We start from the raw sequence: 24,622 nt of genomic DNA, 5'->3' as shown, positions 1-24,622 counted from the left end.
TAGGGACAGGTTTACAAGGCATGCCTCTCCCCAAATAAAACAATCCCCACAAATATATCCACAGGCCAATCTGGTCTGGGAAGTCTCTCCACTGAGACTCCTTTCTCAGAAGACTCTTAGCCCGTGGTTTTCAACCTATGGGTCATGACCCCTTTGGGGTCAAATGACCTTTTCACAGGGGTTTGCCTAAGACCATCAGAAAACACATAGTTACATTATAATTCATAACAGTAAAAAAATTATAGTTATGAAGTAGCAACAAAAATAATTTTATGGTTGAGGGCACCACAATATGAGGAACTGTATATTAAAGGATTGAGCATTAGGAAGGCTGAGAGCCACTGTTCTAGGCAGTGTAGAATTGACAAAACTAGCCAGGATACTCCGCTCCTTGCCGAATTTGACACACAAATGTATCACTTTATGTCATAGCTTTCACTTTCCTGTCTCCCCCAACATAATACTATTTGGGAATTTTATACACTGTACCCCAATCACACTCACTCCCTATTCCTCCCAGGTCCATCCTCTCACATTTACATGCCCTCCTCCCCCCCCAAAAAAAAACAAAAGAGAGACAAAAAAAACACCAAGTTTAATTTGTGTTGCCCATATACTCACAGGGTACAGACAAACTCCCAGTGGCCAGCCCCTAAGGAAAATGAGTCCTTCTCCCACCGCCCCCCCCACAAGAAGTCATCAACTGTGAAGAACTACACTTAGCATCTTTGTCATGGTTTCTAAGCACTCTCTGCGGTAGCTTCCCGACTGGATGGTTTCTTTGTGCGTGGGTGTGGAAGGGGGGTGTCTGTCATTCTCAGCTATGAGTCTGCAGTCATAGACAGCTCTATAAAAGAAGCTTCATTGCCCATAGCAGTCAAGTGGCAGCATGGACCATGGAGTCGCCACATCATTTCTGGTAGCAGCAGCACTGACTGTGGACTTCAAGATGGTTATGATGATCACGCACATCAACCTGGTCTGTGGTGGCAGCGCAGATCACAGACATCACAGTGCCCTCTAGTGGCAGCACGGATCACAGACCCGCAGACATCAACATGGTATCCAGCAGCAACACACCACAGACATCAACACTTCCTCCAGCAGCAGCACAGATCACAGACATCAATATGGCCTCTGGCAACCAGCAGCATGGTGCAGTGAGATTTCTTCTGTATTTTAATAAAAAAAAAAAGCTTGCCTGAGGTTCAGAGAGTAAAACAGTTGCACTGACCAACCTTCAGGCCAGTGGTAACACACACTTTTAATCCCAATAGCCACACTAGCTGCCATAGAAACTAGACGGTGTGCACCTTTAATCCCAGCCCTAGAGAGGAATATAAAATGGGAGGAGACAACTCTCAGAGACATTCTCATCCTGAGATTCCTGGAGGCAGAATTGCCATTTCAGACTGACGTAGAGCTAAGAGCCAGTAGCTGGCTATTTTCCTTTTCTGATCTTCAGAGTGAACCCCAATTTCTGTCTCTGAGTTTTTGTAACATGAGGACCTGCTTGTTGGGGTTTCTGTCCTGCCCAGTTCCATGGCTGGCAAGTCCCAAAGAAAAATCACACAGAGGTCTCCATAAGTTATAAACTGATTGGCCCATTAGCTCAGGCTTCGTATTAGCTCTTATAACTTATATTAGCCCATTATTCTTATCTGTGTTAGCCACATGGCTCAGTACCTTTTTCAGCAGGGCAATCACATCCTGCTTCTTCAGTGGATGAACCAGGACTGCAGAGGAATGGGCTTCCTCCTTCCCAGAATTCTCCTGTTCTCATTGACCCACCTCTGCTTCCCGTCTGGTTGTCCCACCTATACTTCCTGCCTGGGTACTGGCCAATCAGCATTTATTTAAAATATAATTGAGAAAATACAGAATTGTCCCGCACCAGGTTTTTATTAATCATGCTATAGCATGGACCACGGAAGTCTTTTAAGGAGACTTAATCCAGAAAATGAGCCTTTCTTTATCTCAAATATCTCAGTGCTCAGAGCTGGGCAGAAGCATGTCCCGGGACAGGGCTGGGCGAGCTCGAGGCTGCCATACACCACGCTGCCCTTGGTGCTGGACGCCCTGCCTGTACCCCAGGCACGACCACCGTGTTCACAGGGCAACCGTCATGAGCAGGGGCAGCAGCAGTGACTCCATGCCGTGGAGCAGACCAGCGGGCACTGGCACTGGCCCAGCAGGTGGCAATGGGGCAAGACTGGCCTGACGGTAGCCCGAGCCTCCCGGCGGCTAGAGGACCAGCTCTACTTGACGGTGACACGCTCCTTTGTCCATGCTCCCCTACCTATTGCTGCCACCTTGTCTCCAGCTCCGCTTTTCTCTGCTGCTCAAGTTGCTCTGTTCTGCCATCTTTTCTTTCCAATCCTATGAAGCCATGTTTAAAAGCATCTTCCCACAAGACCTGCCTTTTTCAGTTGGTCATGAGACACTGCACACTCGGCACACTTCTCCGCCGCCCTATCTCCCCTCAAAGCCTCCATGGGTCTCTCAGGCTCTGTGGAGTGACCCCAAGGCCCGGAGGGTGATGACAGCTGCCACCATCTTTTCTATCTCCTCTCAGCTTCCTTTTCTTATTTCAAAGATCTCATGTTAATATTGTAATATGAAATATAATACAGCCAGGCCTGGTGATGAAGGCCTTAATCTCAGCCCTTGAGAGGCAGAGACAGGTGAATCTCTGTGAATTGTAAATCAGCCTGAGTTCTGGGACAGCCAGGGCTACATAGAGAGAGACCCTGTCAATAAAAATAAAACACTATGCAATGTGGCGGTATAAAAGTCTTTTACAACTTCAACGCTTAAAAAGTCCCATGTCCTCCTTAGAAATCCAGCATCTCTTAGCTGTGAGCTCCTAAAAATCAAAAACAAGTTATATACTTCTTATTACAAAAAGAAATAACTAGGGCACAAAGATTATCAAGGCAAAACCAACCCAAACCCAGCAATGAAATCCAAAATATGTGGCTCAGTGTCTGACATCTGGGGCTCACTTGTAATCTTTTGGCTCCAAAAGGCTTGGGCACCTCCAGCTTTCCCATCAAAAGCACAAACAGCTTGTCTTACAGGCTTCGGCCGACTATGTCACACCTGTCACTGTCTTTAGAGGACCACCCTGTGGTCCTTAGGTCTCTATTGCAGCCAAGACTGTACCTTCACCAAAGACATCTCTTGACCTCACCACAGAGACTCCAACCTTCCACACACTGACAAGCCTCATGATCACCTCATGCCTTCGAAAACAGTGTCACCCTGGTGGATCACATACCATGAGCCAAACGCTGCTGTAAGCTTGAAATACTGCCCAAACCCTTTGGACCAGCTCTATGTGCTGACTCTGAGGAAATATCTTCCTATCCTGTCAATGGGGCTGATCTCTTATTCATAACAGCTGATTCTTCAGTCCAGCTGATTAGCTCACATAGATTATTAGCCAAAATATCATACAAATGCCCCCTAGCCAAGCCCCAGTAGGGTCCTTGCCCCACCCTACCCCCAAACTTCACAAGCCAGGCCTCTGCAGTTAACATTCTCTCAGCATTACTATCTGCCCAGCTCCCACAGCAAGGGTTCTTTAAGCCCCGAACACTCAATGGCTTTTCTAACCCAAGTTCCAAAATCTTCTGCATTTCTCCAACAAGAGAGTCCAAATGCGTCAAAAGCCATATGGTCAAGCCCGTCACAACAGCAGCCCAATTTCCGGTACCAGTTCCTGTTCTCGTTCACTCTCTGCTGCTGTGCTCCGACACTCTGATACAAAGCAACGTGGAGACGAAAAGTTTTCTTTGGCCTACGAGGCAGGTCAGGAACTTAAGCAAGAACTTGAAACAGAGCCATAGAGGAACACTGCTTCCTGGCTCGTTCACGGGCTCGTGCCTAGCTAGCATTCTTACACATCCCAGAACAACCTGCCCAGGGAATGGTGCTACCCACAGTGGACCCGACCCTATTCTGTCAATTCCCCAGCAAGATAATCCCATAGGGACATGCCCACAGGCAAGTCTCATCTTCTCACCTGGTAAGTTCCTCAACTGAGGCACAGTTTCAAGTGACTCTGGGTTGTTTCAAGTTGACAGTTAACAATAACTAGGGGGAAAAAAACAACTAGAATAAACTCTATGCTGCCGTGGCTGCAGCAGAGACAGACCTCGCATATCCACGTGGACAGCACCCTTTTCAGGTCCGATGGCAGCCTTGGCTCTTTCCCAGCCTGTATTGGCTCCCGTGTGGCCAAACCTTACATCAACTCAATGAGCAGCCTCTAGGGACGGCTGAGAGCAGATGGCCTATATTTTAGTAAGGACATCTGCCTCTTGGTTTCCAGAAGGACTCAGTGGACTATGGGTTGCCATATGGAAACTACTAGAAGTTCTGACTCCTAGTGAACTCTGTTATCTATTTCCTTCCACATCTGTTGTTGCCATGGCAGCCAACCCAGCAGGCTAACCATAAAATTAGGCCTCTGGAAACAGACCAATTGTCCGTACAGATGGCCACAGGCCAAGCCTCCTCCATACAGAAGCCCACTGTCTGTTCCTTCCTTCTCTCGCCCCATGTTATTAGCATTTATCTCTATTGCTATACTCACACATTCCAGCCTCTTGCCTTTACCTGAGCCACAAGTGACCGGGCATCCGTGAGCAAATAGTCAGCACTGACTCCGGAACCTCATCGCCTGGTTTGGTTGTTGCTTCGGTTATGGATGGAAGCTCAGAGATGTCAAAAGACACTGGGCCCGTGGCTAGAGATGGGCCAGTGACTAAGAGCGCTTACTGGGGATTGCAGAGGACCCATATTTTGTTTCCCGGATCTGTTGCCCCCTTCCAGCCACTCTGGACTCCTACGTGCACGTGGTACAGAGACATACATGATCATACGTTGAAAAGTTTCAGGTTTAAAAGTCACTGGCTGTGGCCCAGCAGTCCTGGCATTGGGGGCATGAACACAGTATTAGTCACTTTTCTCACAGCCATGACCAAATGCCTGGCTCAAGCAACTTAACAAAGGAAGCCTTTGTTCGGCAGCTTAAGGGCATGGGAGGAAAGGTGTGGCCTCGGGATCTGGAGGGTCAGCAGCATTTCATCTGCAGGCAGTTTGTGTAGAGCCATGGATGCTGGCACTCAGCTTTCTTCCTCCTTTGTATGCAGTCCAGGACCTCGGTCCACGGAATGGTAATGGACATTCAGGATGGGTCTCACCTCAAATAACCTAATTATGTCATCTCTCACAGACATAACCAGAGGCTCACCTAATCTAGACGGAGATGATCTCTTCGGTTATTCTAGATGCATCCGTTAACACTGCTGGCAATGTATACCATCACATTAGGCATGGTGGTACATGCCTATAATCCCAGGATTTCTGGAGGGGCAGCGGGTGTGGAGGCCGGAGGATCAGGAGTTCAAAGTCATTCTCAGCCACATGATGATTGTGAGGCCACCTTAGCTACATGAGATCCTGTCTCAAAGAAAAGAAAAGGGACAGGCTGGAGAGATGGCTCATCAGTTAAGAGTATTGCCTGTTCTTCCAAAGGTCCTGAGTTCAATTCCCAGCAACCACATGGTGGCTCACAACCATCTGTAATGAGGTCTGGTGTCCTCTTCTGGCCTGCAGGCATACACGCAGACAGAATACTATAAACATAATAAGGAAATAAATATTTAAAAAAAAAAAAGAAAGAAAGAAAAGAAAAGGATCTTAGATGGGAGGTGGTACATATGGTGGTGTCCAGACCGAGGACAGCCCCTCCAACATTAACAAAGCTATAGTCCAACCAGGTCTGGTGACACACCTGTAATCCCCATACTCAGGACGCTGAAGCAGGATGATGGAGTGCCAGGCCAGACTCGACTATATAAACAAGAAACCATCTCCAAACAAAACAAGAAAGTTGGCTCCGATGATTGTTCTATTCCCTACCCACTGCCCATCTTCGATTCTTTAATTCAATTCCACTTTATTCATTATCTCTGCGTGATAGGTTCCAGTAATATACTTAGTGATCAATAAAAATTTTTGAATTCAAACTCTGTCTCATCTCGCTCTCTCTGTGCCTGTTCCAGAAACAGCGATTCAAAGAACAAAGCTCCACCTGTGTTAAAGAGGCTGCAAGGCTGATCGACTGACCAGAACCGTCGTGATCGTGGAGAACTGGGATGTTGTCCTCCGGAGCCACATTATCTTGGGCTATCTTTAGTCCCCTTAATAGTCATTCATTGCTCACTTCTGTGTTTGACCTAGCCTCTCTGTGGCATTATGTAAATCTCTTGGAACATCTAAACAGGCCCCTGGCCTCCACCAACACAGAGGCTGAGAACGACATCAGAAGCACCTGAGACCTAGAGCAGACGTCCCCCAACTTGGCAGCAACACACCTGCCCGATCTTTCCACTAATATATTCTTAAACACCTTGATTTATGACTGTGTTCTGCTACTATAAAAACTTTACGAAACTGTTACGCTGGAGCATGGTATTTGGGGCAACCTGGTTCCCTGTCCCCAGAGCACGGTCATTCATATTCCGCTCCAGAATAAACCACCTCTTATTTCCTTTGGGGCGAGAGCCGTGTTTTTATGTCAGCAGTGCCAACAATCCTGAGGGTCCAGCTTCTGCCTCCCTCCCATCCTCTTGGTCTCAGCTGTACCAACCTGATGCTCTCTCTGAGACCCTTCATGTATGGATAGCAGTCATCTTTTTCAACTTTGTCTTGAGGGTTAGAAGCAAGGACAGACAAGACCACCTCTGACACCTTTTGAAACAGAAAGTGAAAAAGCACCAGGTAGCATATTTGCAGACGGAATGGGGGAAGGAGACAGGGGGTGTCCAATGAAGAAGTGATGGAGGAAGGAGATGGGGGTGCTCAATGAAGAAGTGATGGAGGAAGGAGATGGGGGTGTTCCATGAAGAAGGGATGGAGGAAAGAAACAGGGGGTGTCCCATGAAGAAAGGATGGAGGAAGGAGATGGGGGTGTTCAATGAAGAAGGGATGGAGGAAGGAGACAGGGGTGTTCAATGAAGAAGGGATGGAGGAAAGAAACAGGGGGTGTCCCATGAAGAAAGAATGGGGGAAGAAGATGGGAGCTGACCCATGAAGAAAGGATGGAAAGGATGGGGGAAAGATACAGGGGCTGTTCCATGAAGAAGGGATGGGGGAAGGAAGCAGGGGTTGTCCCGTGAAAAAGGGATGGGGGAAGAAGACAGGGGCTGTCCCATGCAGAAAGGATGGAGGAAGAAGGGAGAGGCTGTCCCACGCAGAAGGTGTCTCCATGTCATTTGTAGATATTGGTTAAAGCTTGGCGTTTCGGATCACTTTGGAATCCAAGCATACTAAAGGTCTTTCTTCTCATCTGAAGGTGTGTGGGAATAAAACAAGTACGTTGTATTTTTACTGGTTGGACGGGTATGGAAGTAGAACTCTACTACAGATGCGTTCAACTTATTTAATGCAGGAACACAGATGGAGATTCAAGTAACCAATACAAATGGGGGGGGCGCATATTGGTTTGGTTTGACTTTGCTCTTTTGACACAGGGTCTTATATTGTTCCTGGGAAAATCGGGGTCTCCTCTCAGTGGTCTTTGTCTCATGTTGGAAGAATTTGAGGATGGACTCAGTCAAATTAACCCTTCAGCTTCTGAGAGAAGGCAGATGAAGGGAAGGAAGGGAGAAAGCCATGCCAGAGTAAGCAGCCACATAGTGGAACGGTGGGATAAATAACTTAGAAGAAGAAGAGAGCCCAGGATGTCAGGGAAAGCAAAGCATGCCCAGGCTGTGGAAGAAGAAAAAAGGAGGGGTGTTTGTTTGTTTGTTTGTTTTAAGAAAAAGTTATATTTTTCTGGGTCTCAAGATTTAGAAATATGGGTGTTCCCAACAGAGTCTCATGCTGGTGCTATAGCAACTGCACAGAGGTCAGGAATTCTGGGAAGGAAAAAGGGATAAATACTCCTCCTATTCCCTTAGCTACCAGGCGAACCCATCTCCCTGAGAGGTGGTCCCATCTTCCTCCCAAACTGGAATGGGGTCTTCATCCAGGCTAGAGACTTCAGTTCCTTGATGAGAAAGAAATAATTGTCCCATTTAATGGACTTCCAATGCTACTGCAATAATATAATCCAGGCTGGCCTTGAACTCCAGACCCTTCTGCCTTGCCTCCCAAGTGCTGAGATTAGAAATATACACCACCCACCACCACCCTCAGCAAAACAGGAAGTTAGGTATGAGTGGAAGCCAGGCATAGTGATAATGTACTGTAATCTCAGCCCCTGAGAAACTGGAGCAGGAGGACTGCCAGTTCAAGGCCAGTCCATGCTGGCTACTTCCTGAGTTACAGATATGCCTGGGCTATAGAATGCAATTTGTTTCAGAAAGACAAAGAGCCAAGGCTAGAAACATGGTTCAACAGTTAAGAGCACTGATTGCTCTTCCAGAGCACCAGAGTTCAACTCCCAGCAACCACATGAAAACTTACAACTGTCTAATTTCAGTTCCAGGGGATCTGATGTCATTTCCTGGCCTTGATCGACACAAGGCACACGTGTGGTATGCAGACATACATGCAAGCAAAATACCTATATACATATGGGGAGGGGAGAGGAGGGGATGGGGAAAGGAGAAGAGGAGAGGGGAGGGTGAAGAAAAGAGAAGAGAAAGGGAAGGAAATGGAAAGGAAAGGAAGGGTCAGGTATAGTGGAATACAGTTTTAGCCCCAAAACTTGTTAGGCAGAGGCAGGTGGATCTCTAAGTTTCAAGTCATCCCAGGAACTATAGTGAGAACCTGTCTCAGAAAAAGAAGGAAGAGGATGATATAGCTCAATCAGTAGAGTGTTTGCCTAGTATTCATGAAGCCCTGGGGAAGACCCCAGCTCACCATAAACCGATGACAGTGGGGCATGCGTGTAACCACAACTCTTGTGAAGTGGAAAAAAGAGGACCACTGGGACTAGAGAGATGGTGCAGAAGAGTGCTGTCTGCTCTTTCAGAGGTCCCGAGTTCAAGTCCCACCGACCACATGGTGGCTCACAACCATCTATAATGAGATCTGGTGCCCTCTTCTGGCATGCATACATGCAGGCAAAACACTATATACATAATAAATAAATCTTTACAAAGAAGGAAGGAAGGAAGGAAAGAAGGAAGGAAGGAGATCAAAAGTTCAAGGTTATCCTTGGCTACATAGTGAGTTCTAGGCCAGCCTGGACTACCCTGTTGGAAATCAAGAAGCAGCAGCTATGAGTGGGAAACTCAGAATAAGTAGCTTTAGTCTGGTGCTATAGGCATGTCCTTCTTGAATGTGACCACAAAAGAGCCTATTGAGAGGATGTTTGTTCACCCTCCCAGCCTCCGACATTAGACCAAGAACTGCTAAAGAGATGAATACTTTTCATTGGTATGAATCTTGGTTTATAGATACAAATTTAAGGTCAATTTTGTTGTATGTATATTTCTGCTCTTGATGAAGTTATTGTGTTTGTGCAGCTCATTTGAAAATGTAATACATAACTAAGAAATATAGGTCAATATTCAACTATACTGTAATCATGTTAGTTAGGTTTTCTAGATGTACAGAGATTTTTTTCAGATGAATAAGTATTATTCAAGCCTTTCAAAGACCTTCAGAATATGACATTTAAAATGTTTTATTTAAGAACTTAGGACTTTTCATGACAATGAGACACATCTGCTCCTGGCAGCACCAATCTACTTCAAGAGGATGATGGACATCAAAGAGGCTCCTTATGGAGGTTGTGAGCCATTTGGGCAAGAAACTGCTCTTGCCTGGATTGTTTGATGTTATGCTGTTTAAAATGGACATGTAGGACCCACAGAGAAATGACTGCTAAACTTGCTTAAAGGTGAGACAGTCCTTCAGGGTTTCTGTTTCATAAAAGAGTCTGCCAGACATTCTACAGAATACAGAAGAAAGTGACTAACAAACTATCAATAGAGGCAAAACAGTATTTCAAATTTCCTGCTACATGGAAAAGTCTGTCGGATACTATGGGCTTGTAGACTGAAGATGGATGCCCCGATGTTACAGAAGAACTTTGAGTGACTGTCCAGGCAGCAAGATGTCTTTGTCAATTCTAAAGTTTTAGAAGTTGCTTGCAATGCACTTCCTGTTTTCTTAGGTAATATTATATCCTTCTGGGGTCTTTGATGGAGTTGAAGAATAGTTATAATCATAGTTTTCCTTAGTTACAATAAAAGATAAAGTAGGTATAAATATTGTAACTGTAATTCTTGCTTGATACCTGTTTTGTTATATGTAATTTTACTATGTTAAAGTTAAAACCTTCCTTTTCATTTAGACAGAAAAGGGGAGATGATGTGGGATTTCCCTCTGAATACTATGAATATGTTTTATTATTAAAGAAGCTGCTTCAGCCAATAGCTTACCAGAGTAAAGCCAGGCAGGAAATCTGAACAGAGATATAGAAAGAAAGTACTCAGAGTCAAAGTTTGCCATATAGTTGCTGAAGGAGAAAGATGTGAGTGCCAGCCAGAACCTTACCAGTATGCCACAGCCTCATGGTGATACACAGATTAATAGAAATGGATTAATTTAAGATGTAAGAGGTAGTTAGAAATATGCATGAGCTAATTGGTCAAGCAGTGTTGTAATTAATATAGTTTCTGTGTAATTCTTTCAGGTCTGGGCATCCGGGAAACAAACAAGCAGTCTCCACCAACAAGGAACTCCTTTCTTCAGTTCTTCCTCACTTAAGAATCCCACCCATTCCTTTTAGTTTCACCTCAAGGAAGATGTCTTAGTTAAGGTTTAATTTCTGTGGAGAGACACCATGACCACAGCAACTCTTTTTTTTTTCTTCCAAGACAGGGTTTCTCTGCAGCTTTGGAGCCTGTCCTGGAACTAGCTCTTGTAGATCAGGCTGGCCTCGAACTCATAGAGATCTACCTGCCTCTGCCTCCCGAGTGCTAGGACTAAAGGTGGGTACCACCACTGCCCAGCTTCACAGCAACTCTTATAAAGGAGAACATTTAACTAGGGCTGGCTTACAGTCTCAGAGGTTTAGTCCATTATCATCATGGTAGGACATGGAGGCATGCAGGCAGACATGGTAATAGAGAAGCAGCTTGGTGAGGGACAGTTGTCTGTACTCTGTCAATTATATTTTAAATAAACACTGATTGGGGAGTAGCTAGGCAGGAAGTTTAGGCAGGACAACCAGACAGGAAGTAGAAGAGGGTCAATGAGAACAGGGAAATTCTTAGAAGAAGGAAGTTCCTTCTGAGGTTGTGAGCCCACCACAGAAGAAGCAAGATGTGATTTCCTCACTGAAAAAAACGTACTGAGCATGTGGCTAGCATAGACAAGAATAATGGGCTAATATAAGTTATAAGAGTTAATAAGAAGCCTGAGCTAATGGGCCAGTCTGTTTATAGTTAATGTAGACCTCTGTGTGATTTCTTTTGGGACTAAACGGCTGGGAGACCAGGAGGGACAGAAACTCAGTCAACAGCAGCTGAGAGTTCTAATTCTTGATCCACATGCAACAGGAAGTGAACTGTCACACTAGCCATGGTTTGAGTATTTATGAGCCCTCAAAGCCTCCCTCCACACTGACACACTTCCTCCAACCTGGCCACACCTCCTAACAGTGCCACTCCCTATGGGCCAAGCATTCAAAACATGAGTCTATGGAGACTGTTCCTACTCGAATCACCGCAGAAGCCAAAGACCCACAGTGCTTGACCTGAGAGCAGGTTTTGTTATTTAGCAGTAATAGCCAAAATAGAACTGCCTTTCCCAGTTGCATTCACTAAGTATACTTAATGCCTGGCCCAGTGGTGGCCAGGAAAGTCCCGTGTAAACATTTGTTTCCGGGCTGCCTAGATGCAAATAATCACACAGAAACTATATTAATTAAAATACTGATTGGCCAATAGCTTAGGTGGATTCCTAGCTAGCTCTTACATCTTAAATTAAATCATTTCTATTAATCTGTGTATCACCACAAGGCTGTGGCTTACTGTAAGGTTCAGCTACACGGCGTCACCCTGGCTCCACCTTCTTTCTCCCAGCATTCAGTTTAGATTTTCCATCTAGCTCTATTCTGCCCTGCTATAGGCCAAAGCAGCTTCTTTATTAACTAATGGTGATAAAACACATTCACAATATATAGAGGGGAATCACACCAGTTTCAGAACAGCCTGGTCTCCAAGTGGCAGCACATTATTAGGGTGCTTTATTTACCCAAAGATTCACTCTTAGTAGTTCCCATTCAGCCTGACTAAAAAGAAAAAAGGGAAACTAGAGGTTAAAATGTGTGTGTGTGTGTCTGTGTGTGTGTATGTGTCTGTGTGTGTGTCTTTGTATGTGTATCTCTGTGTGTAACTATCCATTGTATCTGTCTGTATAACTCAGTGTTCATTGTCATTAGCCTTAAAAAATTATTAAAAGTAATCTTTAAATTAAAAGGTACTGGGCAGGGTGCTTGCATCTAGTTTCTATTACTAAGTAAATTGGGGAAGAAAGCTACTTAAGTAAGAAAGTTATTTGGTTTACAGATCCTGATGACAGTCCATCATTGAAGGAAGCCAAGGTGAGACCTCAAGCAGGAAACTGGAGGCAGGAACTGACACAGAGGCCCTGGAGGATGCTGCTTACTGGCTTGCTTCATGTGGTTTGCTCGGCCTGTTTTCTTACAGAATCCAGGACCACCTGCCCAGGACAAGCAGTGCCCATGCTGAGCTGGGCTCTTCCACATCAATCACCAATTACAAAAGTGTCCCACGAACTGACCTATAGGTTAACCTGATGGGACATTTTCTCCACAAATCCAGTCCAACAGAAAGTGCTAGAAGAAAAACACCAATCCAAGGAAGTTAACTGCACCCACAAAAACACAGGCAATAGATAATCTCACACCAGGAAATCACAAAGAAGGGAAACACACACATACTACCAACAACAAAATCAAAAATTAACAGGAATTAACAATCACTTGTTGGGGAATATTCTTTTCAGATGTGTGGCTTTTGTTTATTCTGCATTTGTTTAACTCTGTGAAGCTGTGGTTCTTTGCCTGTCTAAAACAACTAATGGTCCTAATAAAGAACTAATAGCAAGGTAGGAGCAAGGATAGGTGGAGTTGGCAGACACAGAAGGAGAAACGAGGAAGAAGGGGAGGAAACAGAAAACAGGAGAGCAGGACATCAGGGACCAGCTACCCAGCTATACAGCAAGCACAGAGAAAGAAGTAAGGGAAGGTATACAGAAACAAAGATAAAAGCCCAGAGGCAAAAGGTAGTTGGGATAATTTAAGGTAAGAAAAACTGGTAAGAAACAAGCCAAGCTAAAGCTAGGCATTCATAACTAAGAATAAGCCTCTGCGCTTGATTTATTTGGGAGCTGGGTAGTGGGCCCATCAAAGAGCCAAAAGAATAAAACATCACACAACATGTTGGTGTACCATCATAGGGCTCGAATATCCATCTAGAGCCTTAGAAAGCAGAAAAAGAAAAAGAATACAGCTCCTTTAAGGGTTTGTGCTGCTTGCTGGCTAGCCCCTGAACAGCCAGTATGTCAAGTAGGAACAAAAACAAAAGTGCCTGCCACAGTGCAAACATTGGCATTCTAGAGCTCTAGGAAGGTTGAATGTAGTTCCTGGTCACATGCCTTCATCCTGGCTGCAAGCTTTGGGCTTGACTTTCACAACTAACCCAAGAGAGGGCAGAACCAGCTTCTAGAGCACACAGATGCCAGTATAGCTTAACAATCTAAAGTTTGCTCATGCGGTCAAAAAAAGTTAAAAGATATGCAATAAATGAGGTTCAGACTGGGGGGGGGGGACTCTAAATAGTTTCCACTGTGTTTTACAATGTGTGTAGGCTTAAGAAAGAAAGAAAATGGGTATAGGTTATAGGTTATAGGTTATAGAAAGAGATAAATGGGTTTTTAAAAAGAAAGTCTTTAAAGAGAGAGTAAAAGCAATACAAAAGAAAAAGCCATGTAAGACAGGAAATGCACAGGGAGTCTGGGTCCTGTCCACTATTGTGCTGATTTTGAATTTTTGGACTGCTGACAAGCAAAGGGCAGCTGCTGAGAGGCCTGGAATTGAAAGAGGAGCTGTGGAAATACTAGATATTTTAAGAATACCTTAACTTTAAAAAAGTCAAAAAAATGTATTTGTCAAATGGAAATCAAAAATGCTTTGGAAAAGTGGTTTTGCTTTTGTTTTCCACAGGCAACAAGAGGCTATGGATTCATTCCAGGTTGATTCAAATCTGGTTTGATCAGTGGAGACCTCCTGAAACTTGACAAGTGAATTTTATTAAATCAAACACATCTTTGCATCATTAAACAAATGTTCTGGAGCATAAGCAAAAGCTCTACACCTTAAAATAATATTCTACAGCAACCACTGGTCATTAAAACCCCTTAATATCAATGAACTCAATTCACCTATAAAAAGACACAAGCTAACAGAATGGATCCATGCTTCTGCTGCATATAAGAAAAGCACCTTAACTTCAAAGACAGATACTACCTCAGAGTAAAAGGTTGGGGAAAGATTTTCTAATCAAATGGACATCAGAAGCTGCTGTGGCTATCCTAATATCTAACAAAATAGACTTCAAACTAATATTGATCAAAAGAGATGAAGAAGAATATTTCATATTCATCACAGGAAAAATTCATCAAGATGAAGTCTCAGTTCTGAGCATCTATGCCCCAAATACAAGAGCACCCACATTTGTAAAAGAAACATTGCTAAAGCTTAAATCACACATCAAAACCCACACACTAATAGTGGGAGACTTCAACACCCCACTCTCACCAATGGACTGGTCTGCCAGACAGAAACTTAGTAGGGAAATAATGGAACTAACAACTAACAGATGTTATGATTCAAATGTGCTTAACAGACATCTATAGAACATTCCACCCAAACACAAAAGAATATACCTTCTGCTCGGATCTTCATGGAACCTTCTCTAAAACTGATCACATACTTGGTTACAAAGCAAATCTCAATAGACACAGAAAAAATTAGAATAATGCCCTGTATCTTATTGAGTGACTTAAAGTTAGAATACAACATCACAAATTGCAGAAAGTCTACAAACTCATGGAAATTGAATAACACTCATCTGAATTACCACTGAGTCAAGTAAGAAATAAAAAAAAAACTAAAGACTTTCCTAGAATTCAATGAACACAAATGTACAATATTCCCAAACTTATGGGACCCTATAAAAGCAGTGTTAAGAGCACTGAGTTCATAGCACTGAGTGCCCATATAAAAAAAAATTGGAGAATCTCACACTAGTGACTTAACAGCACACCTGAAAACTCTGGAACAAAAAGAAGTAAATTCACACAGGAGTAGATAGCAGGAAATAATCAAATTGAGGGCTGAAATCAATAAAATAGAAACAAAGAGAACAATACAAAAAATCAGTGAAACGAAGAGTTGGTTCTTTGAGAAAATCAACAAGATAGGCAAACTCTTATCCGAATTTGGTGTGGGATGTCCTTCAATATATGTGTTGCTTTTATTGTTTGATAAATAAAGCTCTTTTGGCCAATGGCTTAGCAAAGTAAAGCCAGGCAGGAAATTCAAACAGAGAAATTTAGAGAGAGTAGGTGGAGTCAAAGATATTCCATGTAGCTGCTGAAGGAGAAGGATGCTGGAAACTTACGAGTAGGCCACAGCCTCATGGTGATACACAGATTAATAACGTGTTAATTTAAGATGTAAGGGCTAGGTAGAAATATGCCTAAACTATTGGCCAAACAGTGCTGCAATCAATATAGTTTCTGTGTAATTATTCACGTCTGGGTGGTAGGGAACAAATGAGCAGTCTCCATTTATAAAAGCCTTGCCTTTTGGTAAAGGTAAGAGCAGAATATCCAAATTTAAAAAGTCAGAAATGAAAAGGGGGATGTAACAACAGATGCTGAGGAAATTCAGAAAACTATTAGGTCATACTTCAAAAACCTGTATTCCAGAAAATTGGAAAATCTAAAAGAAATGGGTGATTTTCTAGATAGGTACCACATACCAAAATAAAATCAAGACCAGATAAACAATTTAAATAGACCTGTAACTACTAAGGAAATAAAAGCAATCATTAAAAGTCTCCCAACCAAAAAAAAGTCCAGGGCTAGATGGTTTCAGTGCAGAATTTTACCAGAATTTCAAAAAAGAGCTAATACCAATTCTCCTCAAATTGCTCCACACAACAGAAATAGAAGGAACATCGCCAAACTCTTTTTATGAGGCAATAGCTACCCTGATACCTAAACCACACAAAGACTTAACCAAGAAAGAGAATTACAAACCAATCTCCCTCATGAACAGTGAAGCAAAAATTATCAATAAAATACTGTCAAACCGAATCCAAGAACACATCAAAAAAAAAATCATCCACCATGATTAAGTAGACTTCATCCCAGTGATGCAGGGATGGTTCAACATATGAAAATCTGTTGGTATAATCTACCATATAAATAAACTAAAAAAAAAATCACATGATCATTTCATTAGATGCTGAAAAAGACTTCAACAAAAGCCAAAACCCCTTTATGATAAAGGTCTTGGAGAGATCAGGTGTACAAGGAACATACCTAAATATAATAAAGGCAATAAAAAGCAAGCTGACAGCCAATATTAAACTAAATGGAGAGAAATTCAGAAAAAAGACAAGGCTGTCCACTTTCTCCATATCTATACAATATAGGACGGGAAGTTCTAGCTAGAGCAAGAAGACAACAAAAAGAGATCAAGGGGATACAAATCAGAAAGGAAGAAGTCAAACTTTCACTATTTGCAGATGCTATATGATAGTATGCATAAGTGATCTCAAAAATTCTACCAGAGAACTCCTGGTAGAATTACTGTTAACACCTTAAGTAATGTGACAGGATACAAGATTTACTCAAAAAAATCAGTAGTCCTTCTATATACAAATGATAAACAGGCTGAGAAAGAAATCAGAGAAATATCACCCTTCACAATAGCTACAAGATATCATCTTACACCTGTCAGAATGGCTGAGGTCAAAAACACTGATGACAGTTTATATTGGAAAGGACGTGGAGTAAGGGGAACACTCCCCACTGCTGGTGGGAGCAAACTTATACAGCCACTTTGGAAATCAGTATGGCAATTTCTCAAAAAATTGAGAATCATTCTACCTCAAGAACCAGCTCTTGGGCATATACCCAAAGGAGGCACATTCATACCACAAGGACATTTGCTCAGCTATGTTCATAGCAGCATTATTTGTAATAGCCAGAACAACCTAGATGCCCCTCGGCCAAAGAACGGCTAAAGAAAATGTGTACATTACACAATAGAGTATTACTCAGCTATTTAAAAAAAAAAAAGACATCATGAATTTGCAGACAAATGGATGGAACTAGAAAAAAATCATTCTGAGTTAGGTAACCCAGACCCAGAAAGACACACACAATATATATTCACTTATAAATGGTTACTAGATGTAAAGCAAAGGATAATCAGCTTATAATCCACAGTACCAGAGAGGCTAGGTAATGAGGAGGAACCTAAGAGCGATGTGTGGATTGACCTGGAGAAGGGAAATAGATGAGATCTCCTGGGTAGGGTGGGGGAGGGTGGGGTGGGATGGGGGAGGGGAGGGGATGGGGACGAGAGCATTAGGGAACTGGATGGTCAAGTTGGGGGAGGGACTGAGTGGGAGAGCAATGAAAGAGATCTCTTGATAGAGGGGGCCACTATGGGGCTAGGGAGAAACCTGTTGTTAGGGAAATTCCCAGGAATCCGCAAGGATGATCCTGGCTAAGACTCCTAGCAATAGTAGAGTGTGCCTGAACTGGCCTTCTGTAAACAGATTGGTGACTCCAGCTCCAAGGGACCTGACGGCCTCTTCCAGCTTCCTCAGGCACGAAGACACAAACATATAAACATGATTTAAAATAAAAATAAAATATTAAAAAAAAAAACAGACAGAGGGCTAGAGAGATGGGTCAGTTAAGCACTGGCTGCTCTTCCAGAGGACCTGAGTTCAATTCCCAGCACCCACACAGCTGCTCACAACTGTCTGTAACTCCAGTTCCAGAGATTCTGACACCTTTGCACCAAAGCATACAAAATAAAGTGAGATAAATTATTTTTTATAAAAAGACAAGAGAGGAAGGAGGAAAGAGAAAAGGGAAATGAGAAGAAAGGGTGGGGCGTGTTAGATAAGCAAGGAAGGGGGAAGCGGAGAGTATGGGAAGAAGATACAGGATTTCTAGATTTTTTTTTTTTAAAGAAGCATTTCTTAACTTGTCTGAGTGAGGTAATGTGTCAAAAATATTTGTGCAGGGTGGGTGGAGGACACCCACAGGCCTGCTCAAGTGGAACAGTTCGTATGCTACAGAGAAAGGAGGAACAGGAACAGAAGAAGCAAAGGCAAGAACAGGCTGAGGTTGGTGGCCGGCACTGCTACCCGCAGTCACAGTGACATCCGGCCTAGGCTGCTGCTGAGAGCCATCTGGGTCTGTGATCTAACCACAGCTGGGGTCTATGTGGATGGCTGTGGCTTCTATTACCACCAAAGGCTGTGCAGATGCCCAGGGTCTGGGCTGAAACCTGAGACTATGTTGGAATGACAGCAAGCTCTTGCCAGGGCTATGCTGATCTGGGAGACCTGCGCTGCCACCCAGGGCCATGGTGACATCCAGGCCTAGGCTGCTGCCGAGAGCCAAGTCTGGGCCCGTGGTCCTGCTGTGGCTAGTGTCTGTGTTGATGTCCTTAACACATAGTATCCCCAAGGGCCTTGCAAACCATGCCTGTTGAAATCCCAGGGCCGTGATGAGCCATCTGGTCCTGTCGCTTGTTACTGGCTGCAGTGGTAGAGCTGACCCCACCCCGATGGGACAGCTGGCTCCACCCCTCACCATGGGTGCAGGAGTCCTGTCTCTGTCCCTCACCTGAGGGGAGCAGTCCCAGTGGAGGCCTGGACTGAGGAACTCAGCTACCACCCAGACCCATACCCAGGGCTTTGAGGGGGCACCCCCAGCAACCACCCTATCTATGACCTGCTGGAGCACATGAAGGGACCGGTCCCAAGGAACCATAACTGCAAGATCTCCAAGACACAGGGCAAGAGCAGGATATCCGAGAGGAGCCTCAGATACAGAGGGACTGGGAAATGAGCGGGATTGGGGTGCATGACGTGAAATGACCAAAGAATCAATTAAAAACTACATTTAAAAAATTTGTAGATCGGTCATAATTGTTCATAATTTGTTAATAAATATGCTTGTGTGCTTGGAATTTACAAAAGACAAACAGGTTTTTTTTCTTTCTCTCTCTCTTTTTCTTTTCATTTTTGTTTTTGTTGTTGTCAGTGCTTTTCAAGACAGAGTCTCTCTGTGTAGCCCTGTCTGCCCTGGAACTCACCCTGTAGACCAGGCTGTCCTCAAACTCAGAGATCCGCCTGCTTCTTCCTCCCCAAGTGCTGGGATTAAAGGTGTGTGCCACCGCCGACAGACTTGTAGCTCAGCTTCTTGAAATGCCCAGGGGTGTCCTACAAGTTACAGAGAAAAACCCATGGTTCCACCTTCACCTTGAGCTAGTGGACTGTCCCAGGCGAAGGATAGCTTGGTGGCAAATAGGGCTGAGTCCCTGCTGCCTACTGGAGGCAATTGTTGACACTTTCCCATGCCCTCCTAGTAGTTTGTCCCTTCAGCCAAGGGGACAACTGGGCACATCCCCACACTCACCGTTTCTACAAAGTAGTGCCATTCTGAGCTGTCTCTGTCTTCTGTCCCTTTCTAGTTCAAAAAGAAATAATTCCCATAAATAAAATATTGGACTGGGGTATTGTGTTTCACACACAAGCATGCGCGCGCGCACACACACACACACACACACACACACACGGGGGGGGGGGGGCGCGGGGATTAAATAAGCAATTTCAAAAGAGAAAGAGAGTGGAATCCAGGCCAGCCTGAGTCATGTGGCAAGATCCTGTCTCAAGGGAGTGGGAGGAAGGGAAGGAAGAGATGAAGAGGAAGAACAGAAAGAGGAAAAAGCTTTTCTGAGGTACTGGAGGGAGAGGAAAGGAAAGAGGGGGGCACTAATGCCTAAAATTCACTAACCACATTCTGTCACCCACAGTCCCTTGCACCAGTTCACATCCTGAAGCTGTAGAAACAGGCAGCGGAAATAACAACTCTGATGAAGTCATCATTGCATAGATCAGCTCTCAGGGAGACTTTCTCCGGCCCAAACACGCTGTTTTCCCCAGCTCTGTAGCAATACCGCAGAGCATCCGTGCCATCTGCAGCAATGTTCCACAGAGGCCACGCCACCAGTCGCTGACCCTAAGGATATGTTAGAAAGAAAGAAGCAGGATTAGGAAGTTAGATTTAGTATTCAGAGTTGGTGCCTTGCTCAATCAAATTACACACTCCATATGCTGTGAAATCACGATCATTATCCCAATGTTATATCCTAAATGTATTAAATAAAAACTCTTAATGGCTAAACATAAGAGGTCAGTAGAACAGTGTCCCTTTTCTTTCTCTGTAGTCAAGTTATGCCCACTGCGAGAGCCCCCACAGATCAGTGTCCCCACAGAGATGAGTTATAGATTGCCCTTTCACATGCCCAGTAACTGGGTTCAGTCTTGATCCATGAAATTTATTCTCTGGAAAAATGACAGTTGGGAAAAATGGGGTACAGGTGTCAACCAGAATATCAGCAAGTACAGAACAGAGTTGCTATTAATGAGAGGTAGCTCCCCATGGCATTGTTCGGACAAGTCGGGGAGCCTTTAGAGCGTGGAACCTTGCTGATGGAAGCAGGTGTGACCTTGAGGTTTCTAGCCCGCGTGTGAGGACTGACTGCCTGGGCAGTTCCTGCTCCTGGGTCTGCTGAGAGCCAGGCAGGCAGCCTCACCTCCCGCTTCCACAGTCTCCTGCTGCTCTTGCTGCTGTGCCTCCCTCCTGCCCTGCTGGGGGCAGACAGGCGCTCTGGAGAACATCGAGTGTATCCCAGCTCGTGACTGGGACAAAGCTGACTGCCCTAGAGTGACTACTGCCGTGATGAGACACAGTGACCGAGAGAGAGCTCCAGAGAAGAGCTCACCCGGAAAAGCAGCGAGGCAGGACTCACCCAGGGCAGGATCCTAGAGGCAGGAGCTATGCTGCCGTGATGAGACACCATGACTCACCCAGGGCAGGAACCCGGAGGTGGAAGCTGATGCAGAGGTCCTGAAGGGGTGCTGCTTACTGATTTGCTTCCCCATGGCTTGCTCAGCCTGCTTTCAGGACCTCCAGTCCAGGGATGACATCACCCACAGTGGGCTTGGCCCAGTATTAATCACTAATTAATAAAATGGCCCACAGGTTTCCCTACAGCCAAATCTACTTTTTGTTAATTACATTTTTTATTAATTACATTTTTTCATTTATTTTACATCTCAATCACAGTCTCCCCTCCCTCTTCTCCTCCTGTTCCTTCCCCTGCCTCCCTTCTGCCCATCCCCCATCTGTTTCTGTTCTGAAAGGGGAAGGCCTCCCATAGGTCAACAAAATCATGGCCTATTAAGATGAGGAAGGACTAAGCTCCTCCCTTTGTGTTAAGGCTGGGTGAGGCAGCCCTGAATAGGGAATAGGTTTCCAAAAGCCAGCCAAGGCATTAGGAAAGGCCCTGATTCCACTCCTAGGAGTCCCACAGATAAACCAAGCTGCACAATTGTCACACAAATGTGGAGGACCTAGGCCTGTCCCATGTAGACTCCCTAGCTGTTGGTCCAGAGTCTGTGAGTTCCTAGTTAGTTGTTTCTATGGGTTCTCTTGTGATGACCTTCCCTCCCCTCCATAAAATCCTTTCTCCCTCTCTTCAGCAGGATTCCCAGAGCTCGGCCCAGAGCTCGGCCCAGAGCTCGGCCGTGGATCTCTACATCTGCTTTCAACAGTTACTGGATGAAGGCTCTCTGATGACAATTAGGATAGTCACCAATCTGATTACAGGAGACGACCAGTTCAAGCACCCTCTCCATTATTGCTAGGAGTCTTAACTTGGGTCATCCTTGTGGATTCCTCAGTTTCCCTGGCACCAGGTTTCTCCCTGATCCCAAAGTTCCCCCCAATCAAGACATCGCTTTCATTACTCTCTCCCTCCTGCCCCCAACTTGTCCAACCCCACCCCTAGTTTACCCAGGAAATCTCCTCTATTTCCCCTTCCTGGGGAGATCCATGCATCTCCCTTTTGGTTCTCCTTGTTACCTGGTCTCTCTGGGGCTGTGGACTGTGGCATGGTTATCCTTCACTCTACAGTTAATAGCCACTTGTGAGTGAGTACATACCATGTTTGTCTTTCTGGGTCTGGATTACCTCACTCAGGAAGATTTTTTTTCGAGTCCATCCATTCACTGGCAAATTTCATGATATCATTGTTTTTTACAGCTGAGTAGTGCTCTATTGTGTAAATATACCACATTTTCTTTATCTGTTCTTTGGATGAGGGGCATCTAGGTTGTTTCCAGGATCTGGGTATTACAAATAATGCTGCTATGAACATAGTGGAGCAAGTATCTTTGTGGTATGATTGGATATCCTTTGCGTGTATGATTCACATAGCTGCGTCTTGAAGCCGATTGATTCCCAATTTTCTGCCAGAATGATTTCTAAAATGTACAGCCAGATTTCATGGAAGCATTTTTTCACTTGAGGTGCCCTCTTCTCTAGCTTGTGTCTTTAGTAGACACAGAACTAGCCAGGCAGCTGATGCCTTGTCAGCTTTTGATACATAAACATATTACTGCTAAGCCACACCTTTCCCTTCTTGTTCATCCCCAAGATCACACATTAATAAAAACATCACAATATAAAATGTTTTACAAACTTACTAAGTCCCACAGTCTTACAAATTCAAATACTTTAAAAGTTGTATCTTTAAAAATACCCAGTCTTTTTTAAAATCCAAATTCTCTGTAAGACTACAAAATCTCTTCTTTTTTAAGTTTTAAGTCTCTCAACTGTGGGTTCTCGTCAAATCAAAAATAAAGTAAGTACTTTCTTACTTCAAGAGGAAAAAACAGGGCACAGTCACAAGCTAAACAAAGCAAAACCAAATTTCAACAGTGGAAATAACTCAATGCCCAATATCTGGGACTCACTCATGATCCTCTGGGCTCCTCCAAAGGGCTTGGGTCACTTCTCCAGCTCTGCCCTCTGCAGCACACACAGCTGGTCTTCCAGGCTCAAGTCAATGCCTCTCTACCATTGATGCTGTCCTTGGAGGTCACCCATAGTCCTGACATCTCCAAAATGCTGGGGTCTCTTGCTGCAACTGGACTTTCATCAATAACCTCTCCTGGACTTTCTTCATGGTACGAAGCTGCAAATTCTCTGCACGACCTATTCAATCCTGCTACTGAAGCTGTTCATTTCCCCAATGGCCTCCCTTGGCCTCTCACAGTCCCAAGCCTCGGCTGCTCTCCCTGACCCCTTCCTGCCTCCAAAACCAGCACCGCCTGAGTGACTTTTAAACTACCAAATTCAGCTGCCAGTGCAAGGCAGCACAACCTGGGCCGCCTCTGGAGCACAGCTTCTGTGTGCTAACTCAGATGAACCACTTCCCAGAAGACTCCACTCCAGAGATGCTGGTCTCATCTTCATCACAGCTGGTTCTTCGGCCCCAACTGAACAGCATCCATTGTCCCTGCAAAGCAAAGGTTTACTTAAGTGGCCCTGGTCTCTTGTTAATCACAGCTGATTCTTCAGCTCCGTTGACCAGACACCACACACAAATGGCCTAGTCGGATCTTTGCTTCCTTCTGAAACATCACAAGCCAGGCTTCCATCATCTGCACTGTCCTCAACACTCTTACCTCCCGAGCTCACTGAACAGCTCACTGAGCTCCCAACACACAAAGACTTTCCTAGGACAAAGTTCCATAGTCCTTCCATAATTCTCCCCAGCAAAATCAGCCAGGCCTGTCACAGCAATGCCCACTATCCTGGTACCAACTTGTCTTAGTTAGGATTACTATTTCAGTAATACATATATTATTATTCAGTAATACATATATGTATTACTGTAATACAGTAATACAGAAATATGTGATTAAAAAAATCAACTTGGAAAAGAAAGGGTTTATTTGGCTTACCCTTCTACATTGAAGGAAATCGAGACAGAACTCCAACTGAAGCAGAGGCAGTGGAGGAAAGCTACATGCTATCTTGCTCCACGTGACTTCCTTAGCCTGCCCTCTTGAGAAGCCAGGACCACCAGCCCAGGGGTGCAACCATCCACAAGGGGCTGAGTCATTCCTCACCAATCACTAATTAAGAAAGTGCCTCATAGGTTTGCCTATAGCCTGATTTTAAGAAGGCATTTTCTCTAGTCGAGGCGCCTTCCTCACTGATGACTCTAGCTTGCGTCAGGTTGACATAAAACTAGCCAGCACACGGCTGCAAAATGAAGTGATTCCAGGTCACACATCCGCTTGTTCCTAGAGTCTGACTGAGCACAAGGAATCCTGAGCCCAATCCCACATTCCCTCTCACACTTTCTCCCCACAAAATATCGGAGGCTGTGGAAGGGGGTCTGACTTTTCACAGGTCAGATAACTCAGGCTAAGGTCTCTACTGGCAGAGA

General features: G+C 44.5%; 2 long non-coding RNA genes across 2 annotated transcripts in view; one reads left to right on the top strand and one right to left on the bottom strand.

The window, feature by feature from the left end:
- LOC125399139 (uncharacterized) overlaps positions 1–6,471 on the top strand; it is a 15,531-nt gene extending 9,060 nt beyond the window's left edge. Inside the window, exon 2 of the long non-coding RNA XR_007231628.2 lies at positions 6,075–6,471. This is a non-coding gene — a long non-coding RNA (uncharacterized LOC125399139). The remainder of the gene's footprint in view (positions 1–6,074) is intronic.
- LOC125399138 (uncharacterized) lies at positions 582–24,622 on the bottom strand. Its single transcript, XR_015737418.1, has 6 exons — positions 24,132–24,622; positions 21,131–23,683; positions 20,113–20,337; positions 19,735–19,785; positions 19,412–19,538; positions 582–1,172 (listed from the first exon to the last, which is right to left on the bottom strand). It is a non-coding gene; the product is annotated as an uncharacterized LOC125399138 (long non-coding RNA).

This window comes from Myodes glareolus, chromosome 3 (assembly GCF_982192425.1).
Source record: "Myodes glareolus chromosome 3, mMyoGla1.1, whole genome shotgun sequence".
Classification (NCBI taxonomy): Eukaryota; Metazoa; Chordata; class Mammalia; order Rodentia; family Cricetidae; genus Myodes; species Myodes glareolus.
The sequence above is the reverse complement of the archived record's forward strand: the minus strand, read 5'-3'. Positions and strand labels throughout refer to the sequence as shown.